Source organism: Erigeron canadensis, chromosome 3 (assembly GCF_010389155.1).
Source record: "Erigeron canadensis isolate Cc75 chromosome 3, C_canadensis_v1, whole genome shotgun sequence".
Taxonomy (NCBI): Eukaryota; Viridiplantae; Streptophyta; class Magnoliopsida; order Asterales; family Asteraceae; genus Erigeron; species Erigeron canadensis.
Window position 1 is genome coordinate 24,361,943 of NC_057763.1, and position 15,943 is coordinate 24,377,885.

The window sequence follows — 15,943 nt, forward strand, 5'->3', positions numbered from 1 at the left end:
GAGATTGTTAAACATCGTTAGAAAGTTAGATGTGGACATTGCAGAAACTGATGAAAACAAATGATTCCTGTCTTGGGTGGACTGCAGATACTTTTCATAAGTATTATATATGGTTGTAGGTCCAAGGGACAAATTATAAGAATGTTAATTAAACTTAAAACTCGCTCCTGGCTTTCACATTTGTTGGTATGTGTAGGATATAAGACCTCTCTTGCATATTGCTACTTTGAAGAGAGATATCCTTGACCTACTCTGCCATATGCAAATGGATATTATCAAGTATATATGCGTGTTCGTAGTATACTATTTCGCAGTTGTTACTGATCATGGCATTGTTTGCGGCATAGGGCTTACTTTCGTACTTGCAGAGATTTATGTGACTTAGCGTAAAGTTCATGTTGTGATTGGGTAGTCGTATGCCCTTATACTTATGCCACCAATTGACAGTAACTACGGATGAAGTGACTAAAAAGAGACTGATTCCTTGATTATGACTTATTTGATTGTATAATTAGTTGACATTATGAAACATCAATGTATTTGACATTTTGACTTACTCTTGGGTAAAAATGTAGCATGCAAACTTTTTTCGTACTTTTATTCTTCGGTTTGACAGAGTATATGTCAACATTTATTCAAGTTACAACATGTTTGTGATCTAATCATGTTAACATCCTTACACGAAGGGGCCAAAAAGATGATTAAGAACAAACCATAGCCAATTCGCTAACTTTGTAAGAAGTAAAACTCTCTGAAAGTTTCAAAACTCATAGGAAAAAGGAATCTGCAAGATGATGAAAATGAAAGTATTTCAGTATGCTTGAAGTCCGCCAAAGCTTCTACTGCTTGTCATCCTATCCAAGAAGAGTGCATATGAGCTCTTTACGCTGAATTGAGTGGTGAAAACCCGACACATCTCTTCATCCTTCTTCTTACTGATTTGAGTAGTAAAAATAGGACCGACCTGCTCATTCCTCTTCTTCTTGCTGAATTGAGTGGTGGAAACTGGACGCATAGCTTCATTCTTCTTTATTTTTCTCGACTTTGAACGTTTATATTTCCTTTGTGTCTTTGCAACATTATTCTGGTCAAAATTCTCTGATTCTTCAATAATAGTTGAGAGTTCTGCTTTAAGTATCTCATCTATATCCATTTTTGATTCTGTACGCAATGATGTTTTGTGCGTACATGGAACCAAAAACCAAAATGTATTAATTCTCCACATCCTTTATAACTCTTGAAAAGTTGTGTATGGGTATGATCCATTAAGAAGATATGTGGAAGGATATATATATGTTGGTGGAGAGGCTGGTTATGATGTAGTTGACTGGATGACCAGTTATATAAAAAGTAGTGTTTGTCTGATTCAAGATATATAGCGACTTCGTCTCATAAATAGTTATAATAGCAACTTGTTTGTCCATAGCTAGTTTAAATGCAAATCCATCAATTTGGATTTTATTTATCATGATTACATCCCTCTAAGTTGAATTAGTAAGGATGGGCAGGTCAACTAGGTGGATAACTCGTGGAACGAGTTGGGTTGGAACATGTGGGTTGGATTGGATTAACCTGCAAACACATTTCTATTTATCCATTTTTTATATATGGTTTATAAACTAATGGCAAAATAGATTTCAAAATGATAATATAAAAATAAGGGAAAATGATCCGTTATGCAGACTTTACCTAAGCTTAGGTACTGTCACATTAAAAAAAGTTACATATTAAACCTTTGAATTTAATAAACATACATAACCCCCTGAATTTTACATAATCACCCCCTATTTTACCTAAGATAGGTACTGCATGCTTTACCTAACCTTTCCCCTAAAAATAAACATGTAAATTTCTGAACAATACAATTAGGAGAATGCTGAATGCATGCACTAATTCGAATTTAAGGTTGTATGTTAACCTGGTCCAAATTAACTAAACCTATAATTGGGGCCAAGTTACCAAGCTTTAATCAGTGTCTTATAATCAAACTCTTATTATCTTTTTCCAGCGTTCTGTCTATATATTATCATTTAACGACATCCCTTACTCAGGTTGCTAGAAACTGATCAATTTCAGTTTATAAAGCTTTTAAAGAAATTATATATATATATATTAAAGAAACCGTATGTGGATTCAAGTAAAGCATAGTTTGTGCTAAACGTGTTTGCAGTCTGAATTTGTCTGATTTTCTAGTTGTTACCATGTTTCCTACAGCTTCATTCAGCTACACTTACCCTGAGAAGTTCCAATGGGTAAATGATCAATGTATGTTTTTGTTCAACCGAAATACAAAAAAAAATAAAAAATTTCATATGTAAAAGGTCAACTTGACTGTGTAAATAATATAACAAGATTGAAGCATAACAACTTTGATCAACTGCTACGGTAGACTGCAAATTATTACACAAATATGACATATCCTATGCTTGTTGAGATTAGCTATTGTTCTAATTCATAAAAAAGTTAGAAATGGACATTGCCAAAAGTGATTTAAAGAAATAAATTCAACGATAGACTGCAATACCTGTCATCAGTACTATATTTTGGTTTTCGAGTCTACAGGACCAAGGATAAGAATATGATCTCAACTTAAAACCGATTCATTCCTTTTACATAGATCGCTATATATGGGATCTAAGACCTCTCTTGCATATTGGTCCTTTGAAAATAGATATCGTTGACCTAGTCTCTAAATGTAAATGAAAATTAATCCAGCAGTCAAGTATATGTCTCCTTGTAGTATATAGTTTTTACTGATCATCATGGTCTTGTTTGTGGCCAAGGAACTACTTTCGTACGTGCAGGGTAATTGTGTGAATTAACTCTAAGTTCCAAATGGGATTGGATAATTGGTGCTAATTGGAATGCTCGATGAGAAAATTTTGAAACAAAATCTACAAGGGTAACATTTATATGTTCTATACACACCAGTTCATATAGTGGTTATGGATAAAGTTTGAGTCTATTGCCGATCAGAAAATTATACCTGGTAGAAAGGGACTAGATTATGAAATTGTTAGTGGATCAATGAGAGAATACACATGTCTCAAATCATTTTTTGTACGCACTGCAGATGAAGTAAATGGCTTTCTTATGTGTTTCAGTAATTAGTTGACATTATGAAGCTTATCAGCATTAGTATTTTACTTAATTCTGAGCTAACAGTATAGCATGCACAACTTTTTCGTACTTTTCTTCTTAGGTTCAATAGAGTACAAAGATCACAACATTTATGTAAATTAAATCATGTTAGTGGCTCAAGTATGTTACAATCCTTATAAGAAGGGAGCCATAGAGATAAATAAGCACATTTAATATCCAATCTGGTAAAGAATTAAGGTAACTACAAGATGATGAAAGTGAATGGATCGATTTTAGTATACTTGAATTCCACCAAAGCTTCTGCTACTTGTCATCCTATCCAAGAATAGTGCATATGAGCTCTTTACGCTGAACTGAGAGGTGAAAATCCGGCCCGTTTCTTCATTCTTTTTCTTCTTGCTGCATTGAGTGGTGAAAACCGGACCCATCTCTTCATTCTTCTTTTTCTTACTGCATTGACTGGTGAAAACCAAGCCCATCTCTTCATTCTTCTTCTTGCTGATCTGAGCGTCATAAACTAGACCCGTCTCTTCATTCTTTTTATTCTTGCTTGACTTTGAACATTTTTCTTGTTTTGGTGTCTTTGCTCCATCGATCTGGTCATATCTTCCTGATTCTTCCTTAATGGTTGCGAGCTTACTTGCAAGTATTTCATCTATATCCATTTTTGATTCTGTACGCAACGATTTTTTGTGTGTACATGGAACCAACCACCAAAATATGTTAATTCTCCACATCCTTATCACTCTAGTGGATATTGTGTATGAGTTCCATTAATCCGTTATGTGGGAATATATATATGCGAGCAGTTAGAATGTCAACGACTTGTTGACTGGTTCTGAATATAGTATACTGTTTTGTCTAATTCAAGAGAAAGACTTTGTCTAATAACTTGTTTTAAAAGACACTTGTTTGTCAATAGAAGGCTTAAACGAAAACTAACAATTTGGATTTATATTATGATTATAAATCTATTCAAGATGAAAGAATGGAGGCGGTATGATGGAGTCAACTAGATTGGGTAACCTGTGGAAACGGGTCATTATTTACTGTGACTTGGAATCAATGGGGTGAAAGGGTTGATTTAATATGGTCCATTTCAATGGGCATTTCATGGACTAAGACGTCTCAAAAGGTTCGCATATAACTGATAGTTAGAGATTAAAGATGAGTATCTGCAGCATATCAACTCACATGAGTCGATTGGGGTTATCTTATATTCTGAAAAGGTCAATCGGATAAAAGGAAAACTTAAAAGCTCCACTTACAATTTGTTCAAATACTGGATTTTGCGTAAAAATTCTTTTTAACACCAATCTAAAATGCACGAAAATCATATTTTTTCTCGATTCTCTTAAAGTCCTGAACCATCCATTTTACCACTTATGGACACAGGCAAGGGATGTGAAAATTTTTGCTTTGATTAGCTGCGTGTCATCCCACATCACATCTGTTCAAAACGTACTTATAACTTAAAACCCAAATTAGTGTATTATAATCGGCGTTTTTATAACTTGATAACTCAGTTAGATTGTCGTTTTTCTGCCTCCCCTGCCAGCACCCCCACTGTAGTATAAAATGCTTATCGACCTACGTATCTTTGTAGTTTTCTACGGTTCTATCGAATTAGCTTAGTTGGACCCGGTCCGTATAGATAGACTCAAGTAACTTTTTAAATGCATATTAATTATAATTACTGTATAAGACTGATTCACCAAGTCCAGTTCCAATGCTTAGGTCAACACATTTTCTACATATGAAATACAAGATCAAATTTAAGAAAAATAGTACTATCATCTAACTGCTACAGGAGACCAGAAATATTTTATAGGCATTTTGTGTCTCCTGGTCATAACGTTTGGTAATTGGCTAATTGCATAATAAAATATGTACTATGTTATAGTAAATCGTTTAGTTTTTTATCAAGCCTATTTAAGTGACCTTGCCATCACCACTTAGGTATGGTGATAGAGGTTTTAAACTTACAAAAAAAAAAATCACGTTCAAATCTTGACATGTTGTATTAATTAAACTAGAGTAGAATGTATATTGTCAATGTGTTAGTGACTTATTGGTAAGGTCTTAGACTTTGGGTAAATCTACCAGGGTTTGAATCTCAGTTCCTACATTTGTAGAAGTGTATCATTAGGAGATTTTTAAGAATCCTAGGTTCATCCCAGATATGCATGGTTCGAGCTATGCATACTGCCCAATTAGATGTAATAGTGGTGTTACGAATGTTAATTGTTAACTCGCTTTTTTTATATATAAAAAAAAGTAGAATATATGAAAAAGACAAATATATTATTTTGTTAAATTAAAATGGCTATATTAATAATAAAAATCATATATTTGACTAGATAAAGTAGAAAGTAATGAATAGAAATTAGCTTATACAATAAATAATCATCTATTTCTAACATTGTCAACACGACAACCATACAAAATCGGCGACTGACTGTTATCTCACTAGCCAAGTATCCGCATTGGAGTATAATAGAATGATCTACCGCCGTGTATCATGTAAGCAAAAATCTAGTTTATTTTCATGTGTTCTCATTAACTTAATGGAAATGATAAACACATAGTCTCGTGTAACATTTAATATTTGGAAAATGGTTAATTCTTCAAACAAAATAGCCTAAAAATCCTCTTAATACTCTAACAAGGTAACATGTGATATCCACTAATTCTCTTTCCTAATCTTGTCTCCTGATTTTTCCATATGTTATTATCCAATAATTAGGAGGATTTTTAGGCTATTTTGTTAGGAGGATTAATCATTTCTCATTTCTCTTTAATTTAATTATATACGAGTATATACTAGCACGGTACACGCGTAATGTGGCAGTGTTCGTGGCGACGACGGTGTGCTGTTTGGGGACGACTGTTGGTGGTGTAGACGGCGTCGAGTGTTGTAGATTATTGATATAAAAGTGATTGATTTAAAGGGTTAATGAAGATATTTGAAAAGGTAAATGACTGATAATGTAATTTAATCATTAATGGTATTTTAGACTTATAAGAAGTTTGATCATTGCTAAAATTTATCTACCAATTCTAACTTTAAGCTTGGTATATATTGTTTGGATGAGGATCTTCTAAAGTTATTTATAATTTTATTGGTAAAGTCGTTGATCTTAACCTTGAATAAAAATCAAGGGTCAAGATTCAAAATTTAAAGATGATGTTTGAATACCTTTGATTTCAATCCAAATGTCAAGATACTTCCAACTTTACTAATAAAGTTGAAAACAACTTTAGAGAATCCTCTTCCACATTGTTTAGTCCCTTCCATTATTATCCACCTTTTTACTGTTGTCACAAATTAAAGCATCCCAAATGACTAAATGTTATAATACTTTTTTTTTTTGTGACACATCAATTTTTTAAGTGACCTTTTTCTTAAAGCTTTTTCTAATATATTTACATTAATATTTGTTTTCTCCAAAACGTATATATTAAAAATTCTTTTTTTATTATTTTAAAGGAATAATATGAAAGAGGGTATAAAAAAATACATTTTAGAAAGAATTGAATTAATATTTTATAAAATAAGTCATTTTTCAAAAGGTTAAATAATATCAACCTATTTAAAAAAGTTTTTCTTACAATGGAAATAACCTTTTCAATGATTTTTTTTTTGCAAAAAAAAGTCTTTTTTTCGAAAAAAAAAAATAATCTTTCATTAACACATGATTGTAGATGCCCTTAGTTTTGTACATTTACGAAACGCATTAACATTTTATCTATTATTATATCCTTAGTAAACTCTCATTTATATACAGTTTTTTTACTGAATGAATATATTAAAGGTTGCACTTAATATGTATAAAAAGTTTGTATTTATTATATCAAAAACTCACCTTAAATTTTATGATAAGTGTACAATTATTTAATTTATTTTAACTATAACATTTAGAGTTGCTTTTGACAGAACTCTTTATTTAAATGTAAGAATAACATGTCTTTTTAATAAAGAAATACTTCATTAGTTACACCTATTTTATTATGGGTTGTTTTTGTTAATATATGATGTTTACATAATACTAATGCTATCCATAACAATTTATGTTTTATACACTTATAAGTGTACAATAAAATATACTCTGTTATGGATAGGCTAAAAAGTGTTGTTATTTATCACTATACATTATTTATACCAACGAATCACATTAATATTAGGGATTATTACCTAAATAAACAAAATAAATACCCTATTTTATACTTTAGACTCCTTTTTTTCAAAATTTCCAATTTAAACAATATATCCGTGCCTTTTCTACTATACGACCACGGATTGCAACCAGTCAATGAGAGCTCACCACATATCTTTCTCCTTTCTCTCCATCCAATACCCCCATCTTCTCTCTCCTCTCTTCCTCCGATCTCAGATCTTCTTCCTCAAAAATCTAACTAAAAAAGATTAAACAAATTAAGGTGATAACAACACAAATCCAGCAATCCTTTCTTCAATCAATCAATCAATCAATCTAGAATTAGGGTTCTACTCTTTTTGTTTCGCGTTGGGAATAATTTCCTCTCACGTTGATAGCAACAATTTTTGGGTTTTTTATGATTACAATTCACCAAATAATTGATTTCAAGATTTTTTAATCGGTGATTAACAAGGATCTTATTAATATTTGGGGCAAAGAAAGTACCATGTATTGAGTGGCCTGCTGGAAAAGGGGATACGTTTTTTTATGAGGGATGTTGAGGTTAGTCAAGGTGAATTCAAGGTTAGTGTCTCTTTACTGTTTGTTATTATATATTGAGATAATCTTCAATAAAATCATGTTTGTGTAAAAGAAGGTTTGAATCAACAGTATTATGGAATTAGAAATGAGCATCTTCTTGTTATCGCTATAAACAACGATAAAGAGAAGTATTGGAAACCAAACATAGAGCCAGACCACATTGAGTCATGGTTGAAGGATTGTAAGGTAATTCTTCTCCATACTAAATAAAATTTAGTATCATTCAACCTTTAAAGATGGTTATAAATTTGTTAATAAGAATGTTGCTATGTCCCTAACCTTCTTGACATACCTTTATGTGTGAAATTACCAGGAAATTATTAGACATCATAGAGAGAAGGTAAACCAAGGAATTAACCAATACAATGTGAAGTCAATACTTTGGCAGTTGCTTAATGGGCTAAATTATCTTCATAGGTAAGTCAAACTTGGCAAGCTCTTCCTTGTGGTAGTATAATAATCACCAGTATAACACTTGCATTTAGTAAAATAAATGCAGCAACTAGATTATGCATCGAGATTTTACATCTATTGTCATCATTGATATCTCAATGCTAATTACTTGGTCCAATGGATATTGACATTTACTTGTTTTTCCAGGTGATGGGTGATGAACAAGAGCAAGGAGTAGTAAAAATGGTGGATGTTGGAGTTTGGACTTGCTATAATCTGTCAAGCTCCGCTGCAATCTTTATCCGATAATGGGGTGAGAAGCAATATATAAGTTCAATTCTAATGCTTCTTGAAATCATTTTTGCTTAGTAACATATCAATATGGATGCTTGTTAACTTATGTTTGTACAACATCATCAAGTGCCTCTTGTGGCATATCGTTCATAAGATATAACAGACTTCGACATGCATAGACTGTTGCTGAGACCATGGTCCCTACCTTGATAAACTGAAGAACAGTTCGCCCTATGAATTAGCTTTGATATTTAAAGGTATTAGTTTCAGAGAATTATTCTTTGAATTAACACATTCTCTAACAGTGAGGCTTCAGCTGCAAACTATATATAGTGTTCGTTGTTTTTTTTTTTTTTTGAAGTATAGCAGAGTCATAGAAAGCAAACATCTTATCTGATTTATCATCTGTGACATATGTTGCAAGCTAACTAGCTAGTAGAGGTAGTATGATAAGTAGGTCGGTGAGGTGGATAATGGATCAAGTGAGTCATTTTTGGTACTTATTGAATCAGTTGTGTATGGGTAGGCCTGAAAAAACTTATTGTCCATTATAATACACTTGGAAAGACTTTGAACCCAATCTGGCCGTTTGACCTTTGCCTTATCTTAGTTATTTTTTATTTTGCCTCGGTTGACATAATAATCCAAATCAACTCGTTCTTATGTATATGAGAAAAAAATGTCACATAACACTACTACACTTTACAGAAATCAATGATTTTGGACATATTTTAAGAATATAATTATGCCAAAGGAAATCAATAGACTTGGTTCTCTGTTGTAAACCATATACCATACTTAACGGGTATTTAAGACATTTATCCACGATCATTTTTGGAAAGTCTTTTAAGACAAATCCTGATTGTACCCTTGAGCTTTGGCTCATGTGGTATGTGTAATGATTGTAGGTCCTGGGTTCAAGTCACCACGGTGGACATTTTGTGAAATTGTGTGAAATTTGTGAGATTTTAGTTAGTTACCTTCCTAAAAAAAGTTTGGGGAAGTACAAGAGAGTCAAACATTAAGAATAACATTTTTTATCTCTGTCCATTTTCTTGTCCATGAGAGTAATATATTTTCATCGCATTTGTTTACAAAACTTTGAGTTGTACCTTATGCTAGGATTTGTTGTAATATCTGAAATATGTATGGTCTAATTCCTACATGTTACTTGGTGGGGATAACGATATCCTTTCTTGTTACTTAAGGTAATGGACTATAGTCTGCCCCATCTTTACTGTGACGACTATCACAAGTACACTTACCCTTGTGCCCCCGGAGCTGGATACGATGGTCGTGGTGCTTAGCCCATCTATTGGTATCATTCGCATTTCCCTTGTTACTTTTGTTATAGTTGTTCTCTCTAGTTTGTTCGTAACTTTACTTTTTTCACCGATACGACATGTTAGCAATATACACATGACCCACATGCAACCCATTTGTAGAAAATGGTCTGACATTGCCCACTTTGCTCTTGTTTGTGTTAATTCAGGAAATACAACTACGGAAAAATTGGTGAAGCTCTGAAAGTAGACCTTTTGAACCATCCTGTCCTGAATACATCGAACAGTACATCCGCCCCGATACCAAACTTTTTTATGTTTAATTCTATATTCGGTCAATTTTGTATGACTTGTGACATTGTTTTGATGTATGCATTAAATTGTTGTGTTAAACAGGAAGTCGGTTGATTGATTTTATAAAGAGAGGTTTCTTCTGATACATTTGTAACTTGTAGCAAACTGTTAGTCATAGATATGCATGTGACCAGTTTTAAACGGTAGTATGATCATGTGAAGTTAATGAGTCTGAATGCGGCAAATGTCTTTTATTATTTGATTTTGCTACCATCTTCCATATTGTTCCATTTTTGAGATACCAAATGGTTTTGCCATATGTATGTATGCACACGGATATACATATAATTGAAAAAGACAATGAGCTTTATGTGTTTGGATAGAAACAAGTAGTTAATAGAAAAAAGACCATCATTCGTTTGGTCACATTACATAGATGCAATTTCTTACGTAACAACCAAATTGACTAGAGAATTTAAATACATAAAGAGTTGTGGTTTGCAACTTCCCGAGCCTCCTGTAACTTTTTCTTCTTATCGACACGAGTAGCAACTTGTGTTAAGACCTCTGCAATAAGTTCTTTATTTAACACATACACTGTTTCTTCGTTCTACATAAACAAGAGCAGTAATTAGTAACCCTGTTAGACATGCCAACAAACAAATCTTTTGTAATTGGTAATAAATTATGCATCAATACCTCATCAGGTGCCTTGGTGTTATTAAGTTGTACATCTTGATATAGTTGGGGGCAATATGATTTTGCTGTGTTGGCGGTATCTTGTGATTGAGTAGGTAAATTAAATAAGTTAGTTATGTGAAGAAGTCGTAATTAGTAAACTATAGAAAGTAACTTAAACTACCTCAAAAGTATATTGTTGGCCAAGACGTCATCACACGATTGACTCTTATATGAATATACAGATCTTGCAAGAGTGTCGACTTGGTCTTTTTTCTTTATGTGATTCTGCATATATAAAATCAAGAAAATAAAGGATACAGGTAATAAGCAAATTCATAAACAAAAAATAATGGTAGCATTTGGTAATCTATATCGCATAATACTATCAAAAGCATAACCCTCAAAGTTTAGCAAACCTAATGTAATTGTAGCAACTCGTCTATTTTGTGTCAATCATCATCTTCATCCTCATCTTCATTCTCCATGTAATCCTTATATTAGAGTACAACACAAATACACCAAAATGAATTAATAGAGGTTGAAGAATGACCTTAAGGTTATCAACATGATTATTGTGGCCCGCTAGATTGTGTGTTATGCAACATATAAATGGAGAACACAACCGTGTACTATTTCTTTCTTTCTAAACCCGATAAATACAATCTCATATGGGCTACCAAAAATTGCTCACTGTAGTTTTCATGAAAATAATTACAGACTACTTAAATAATAAAGTTACCTGAACCTTCTACTCAATTACTAGTACACGGTTCTGCAAGCTCCGCATATCTGCTTGTATCTCTTTGCTAACTGCTTGCATCTGTTTGATAATTGACTCCAATGCCAGTAGCCGCTCCTCAAAGTTAACTACTTTTGGTCTCACTAATGGTGGCGGATGGACACCATGATCCCCATCATCCCTTACTGGTGGCGGATGGACACCATGATCCACATGATCCCTTATTGGTGGCGGATGGACAACATGATCCCCATTAAAAAATCTTGTACTATATATTTACCATTCTTGAGCACGTTCGTTATCTTTGGGCCGTATGAGATGTATTGGTGGGTTAAGCTACAAAGTAAATTCATTTTTGCAATCAGTAACAAATCAAGTTATATGAACAGATATACAGTAACAATCAAGTTACCTAGTGGCAAACAGATTATAAAATTTACAAATATATAGACATTAAGTAGAATATCATATTATTAATGCTACGTAGTAATTCTGCTGCATCCTCATTCACATGAAATGTTGATTATTTTTTCCAAGCAAGGGCTCTTGGGATGAAGGCATAATCATGTTCCCAACAACGCATATGTGCTGCAAAAGTCTCCAAAATTCAAATCTACGATAAAGTATGTATAAACACATTAGAATAATATAATATAAGTATGTAAATTTGAAACTTTGTTATGGAACTTTTATTGTATCACCTTAAACGCCCATATAAATCCACCAAAAGTAAACTTTGGCATTGTAGAAGGTCCCGCCTTTAACACTCTATTAGCCATCCTGTTGAAAATCCCGTTTCTTATACATGCATACGTGGTCGACCAGACATACGAACCCTAAGGACAAGCATTCCATGCATTTATATCCTCGAAAATTCTTAATATATTGCTTCGTACCACGGATGTATGCTCTTGTCCGTTAAATATGAGCTCTAAACATATGACTAAGCATACACGTATCGCATCTTCATCACTCAAATCATCAAACCGCTCACTATGAAACAAACTTGTAAAGTCGTATAAGGTAACTGAGGGACTCTCCACATGTCCAAAAACTCGGTCACGAAACGGAATTTCACCGCGTAAATATGGCTCCCAATCCATTGGTCCAAATGGTAAACCGGTAATCAAACAAAACTGCTCACGACCAAATTCTAGGTTAAACCCACTAACTTGGTATATCAATGGTTGGTTTTCCTCGTGAACATCTGGGTTTACTGGGATTTGGGTTTGAAGTATCAAGTTAACTAATGTCGGTTCATTGTCTGTATACGGAATTTCTAACCAATGACCAAAACATGTCTCCCTAAACATTAGGTCTCTATTTTCATTTTTTCGGAACTTATCCCTTATGAGAGCAAGGTAACTCATTTTGCTTCTGATTGTGAGATCAGCCGCATAAAGAATCTGTTGAAAAAAAAAAACACATACATACAAGTATAACTAAAAACACTCTCTTTCATATACACATATACAATTCAATCATAAAGAATTTGTAAAAGCTAATAATCTTTTATTTGTTTCTTTCAAAAACAACATTTATGGAATTTAACTACTCAAAAAGAAGCCTTGTATACCTAATTTGTGTTTGCCAACGGGACATTTCCAGCCATTGGAATTGATGGTGGTGGAACTGGTTCAACTACCTTCTAGCGAACCCACAAAACCACCCGAATTCACACGCACACCATCACGCCCACATGTAAATAGAAAAACAGCCCACGACCTCAATCCAACATGTTTAGTCCAAATGATTATTCATTTGAGAATCTTGACACACCTACACCAAAGTCGTCAAAATCTAACATCTATTCATCTGGTAATTTCATTTTACATTTCTATAATAATAACTTGTTATTGTGATTATATAAACTTTTGATATCTTTTCACAAGAAAACTGAAAATAAAGAACAATGGTTCAGAGGTTTAATCTCTCTCTTTATTGACAAAAAATGGGATTTTCATGCAACAACATCAGTATCATCACTTTATGAACTAGACTCACTTTTATTAAAATAAGTGTGGCCATCAGTATCATCACTTTATGAATTCTGAAAATCAACAATTAGTTAAAGACTTCATTTCTTGGAACTTTAACATATACCCGTCGTTAAAAGGTTTGATCTTTAAATCATATGTCCCAAGTTAAAAAAGCTCAAACTAAGATTAAATAATCAAACTTGAAGAAATGTGAGTATACCCAACAAATATTAAACATCCAAGAAACTCAAATTTCAAAGACAAGTCTTAGTCGAGTAACTTAAACAACGTCAAAAATTAAGATTTCATTTCTTGAGAGATTTGACTCAAAAACCACCAAAAATTTGATCTTTATATAAAACCAACAAACTAGAATCGAACAATTCAGTTTAAAGAAAATTGAGAAATACCCACCAAAGTTAAGCTTTAACACTTGTAATTACAAATGTGAATATAAAGTTCAAAACTTGACACCAACCCACTAAATATTTTATTTATTTATCACCAAATTTTCAATTTTAATCAGTAGAAACAGCCCCAAACCTTATCAAATATCACAAATCAAAAGACAACGCGATGTGTATTTCACAAACCTGATGAAGCCGAAGTTCACGCCCTAAAGATCAACATTACAATATTGTTCAAAATTCGAATTTCACATGGTTTAGGGTTTTTTCAAAAAAAGTAAAGAATAAAGAGATTAACACATTTCAATTCGTGTTAAATGTTGTGTTTTTGCTGTTTTTAATGACTGATTTAAAAAAAAAACGGTGGATTTGGAGTATAATTGTTTTTGAATATGAGAATGATGATAGTGATGGTGTATGAAGGAAGAAAGAGGGAAGAGAGAACATCAGAGTCAAGGGTGGGGGGTTTGTAAGGAGTCAACATGTGGAGTGTTGTGGAGTGTTGTCATTGGCTCTTTCCATCCGTGATCCGTACTACCTGAACCACACGGGTATTTTGTTTAAATTAGTTATTTTACAAAAGTGAGTCTAATTCATAAAATAAGGTATTTATTTTATTTATTTAGGTAATAATCCTTTAATATTATACCCTTGTTATTTATTTTATTTTTAATATCTTTAAACAAATATATGCCGTCAAAATTATATCATTAATTTTTCTGAATAATAAGCTATTTTTTATCCTTAGACATAACATTCATGCGAAGAAATCGTTCTAATTCTATAAATTTCAACACGCAACGAAACACAAATACACTTCTTAGTTAGGTGTATTTCCGAAGGGAACAAGAGAACCGCATTTTACGGTTGGTATTTCTATATATCGACACTAAAAAATGATTAAAAACCGTTATGGGGGTATTGATGCGACAAATAGTAAACAGATAAGGATTATGGGTGTGTGCCCACAACCCACATCTTACTGCTCCCTCCATACCAAACAAAAGTTCTCGTAACCATTGACAAGCTTGAAAGAAAGGGTCAATGCAAAATTTATATAAATAATAAATAAATAAAATATATATATTCCTCGTCATCCTTTATATACCATATAATCTGACACATATATCATCCTCTCACGTGAAGCCCATACCCCCTTTCCTTTTCCAGAAACTTCAATCCAAAATGTCACAATATTTTTATTCTACGAACTATGTAAATAAAGTTAAAAACTTGAGGTGTGACACATTAATTACAGCATAATTTGTACTGTCGTATACAATAACGCTAGATACCCATTTTAATCATAGACAAAAACATTAATCATGGATGATATGAGATGTAAACAACGTCATATGAGAGGATAGCCCTGGTAGCAAAGGTTTTACAGGTGTGTCACGAAAACTAATCACCGATTTCGTAGCCAAGGAGAAGGGATGAGGACGAGCAATGTGAGCCCCCCGTGTGTTGATGTTTTATTTTGTTTGTTATTTTTATTTAATTATATCAATGTAATTAATAAAATAGTGATAGGAAGAAGAATCAAAGAGGTATTGTTGATACCGGTATCTCATGAAATGTGTTATGGATGAGATATTGAAAAAGAAATGACACGGACACAATAAAAAGGTGGAAAATTTTACTAGGCTCACTTTTATTTTGATGATACAAAAGCATTCATAGTAGGTGACACTCATAGTCTCTGTCAACACCACATCAGTCCAAGGACTAATCAAGGACTAATCCTCCAAAACATCCACAATGTCAGAATTAGTCCAGGACCCACTATTTATTTAACTTTACCTTTTCAACCCAATATTATACCATCTATTTAATTTATATACTTTTAACCCTCTAACTTATACAACTTCAATTTTTTTAATAAAAACACACTTAAAGATTTCATTAATAAATAACATACAATACAATAAAATAAAACATTACTACATAATACGAACATGTGATCAATAAAAACATAAACACACTTAACACTAACACGTTACTAATAAAC

The 15,943-nt window shown here is 32.7% G+C and overlaps 2 long non-coding RNA genes across 2 annotated transcripts; one reads left to right on the forward strand and one right to left on the reverse strand.

Annotated features, from left to right (window-relative positions):
• The first annotated feature begins 8,557 nt into the window (after positions 1–8,557).
• Positions 8,558–10,282, forward strand: LOC122590512. The gene is made up of 3 exons (XR_006322524.1): positions 8,558–8,806; positions 9,758–9,867; positions 10,042–10,282. It is a non-coding gene; the product is annotated as an uncharacterized LOC122590512 (long non-coding RNA).
• Positions 10,283–10,571: 289 nt separating this feature from the next.
• Positions 10,572–11,047, reverse strand: LOC122590727. Its single transcript, XR_006322587.1, has 3 exons — positions 10,989–11,047; positions 10,826–10,905; positions 10,572–10,736 (listed from the first exon to the last, which is right to left on the reverse strand). It is a non-coding gene; the product is annotated as an uncharacterized LOC122590727 (long non-coding RNA).
• Between the last annotated feature and the right edge of the window lie 4,896 nt (positions 11,048–15,943).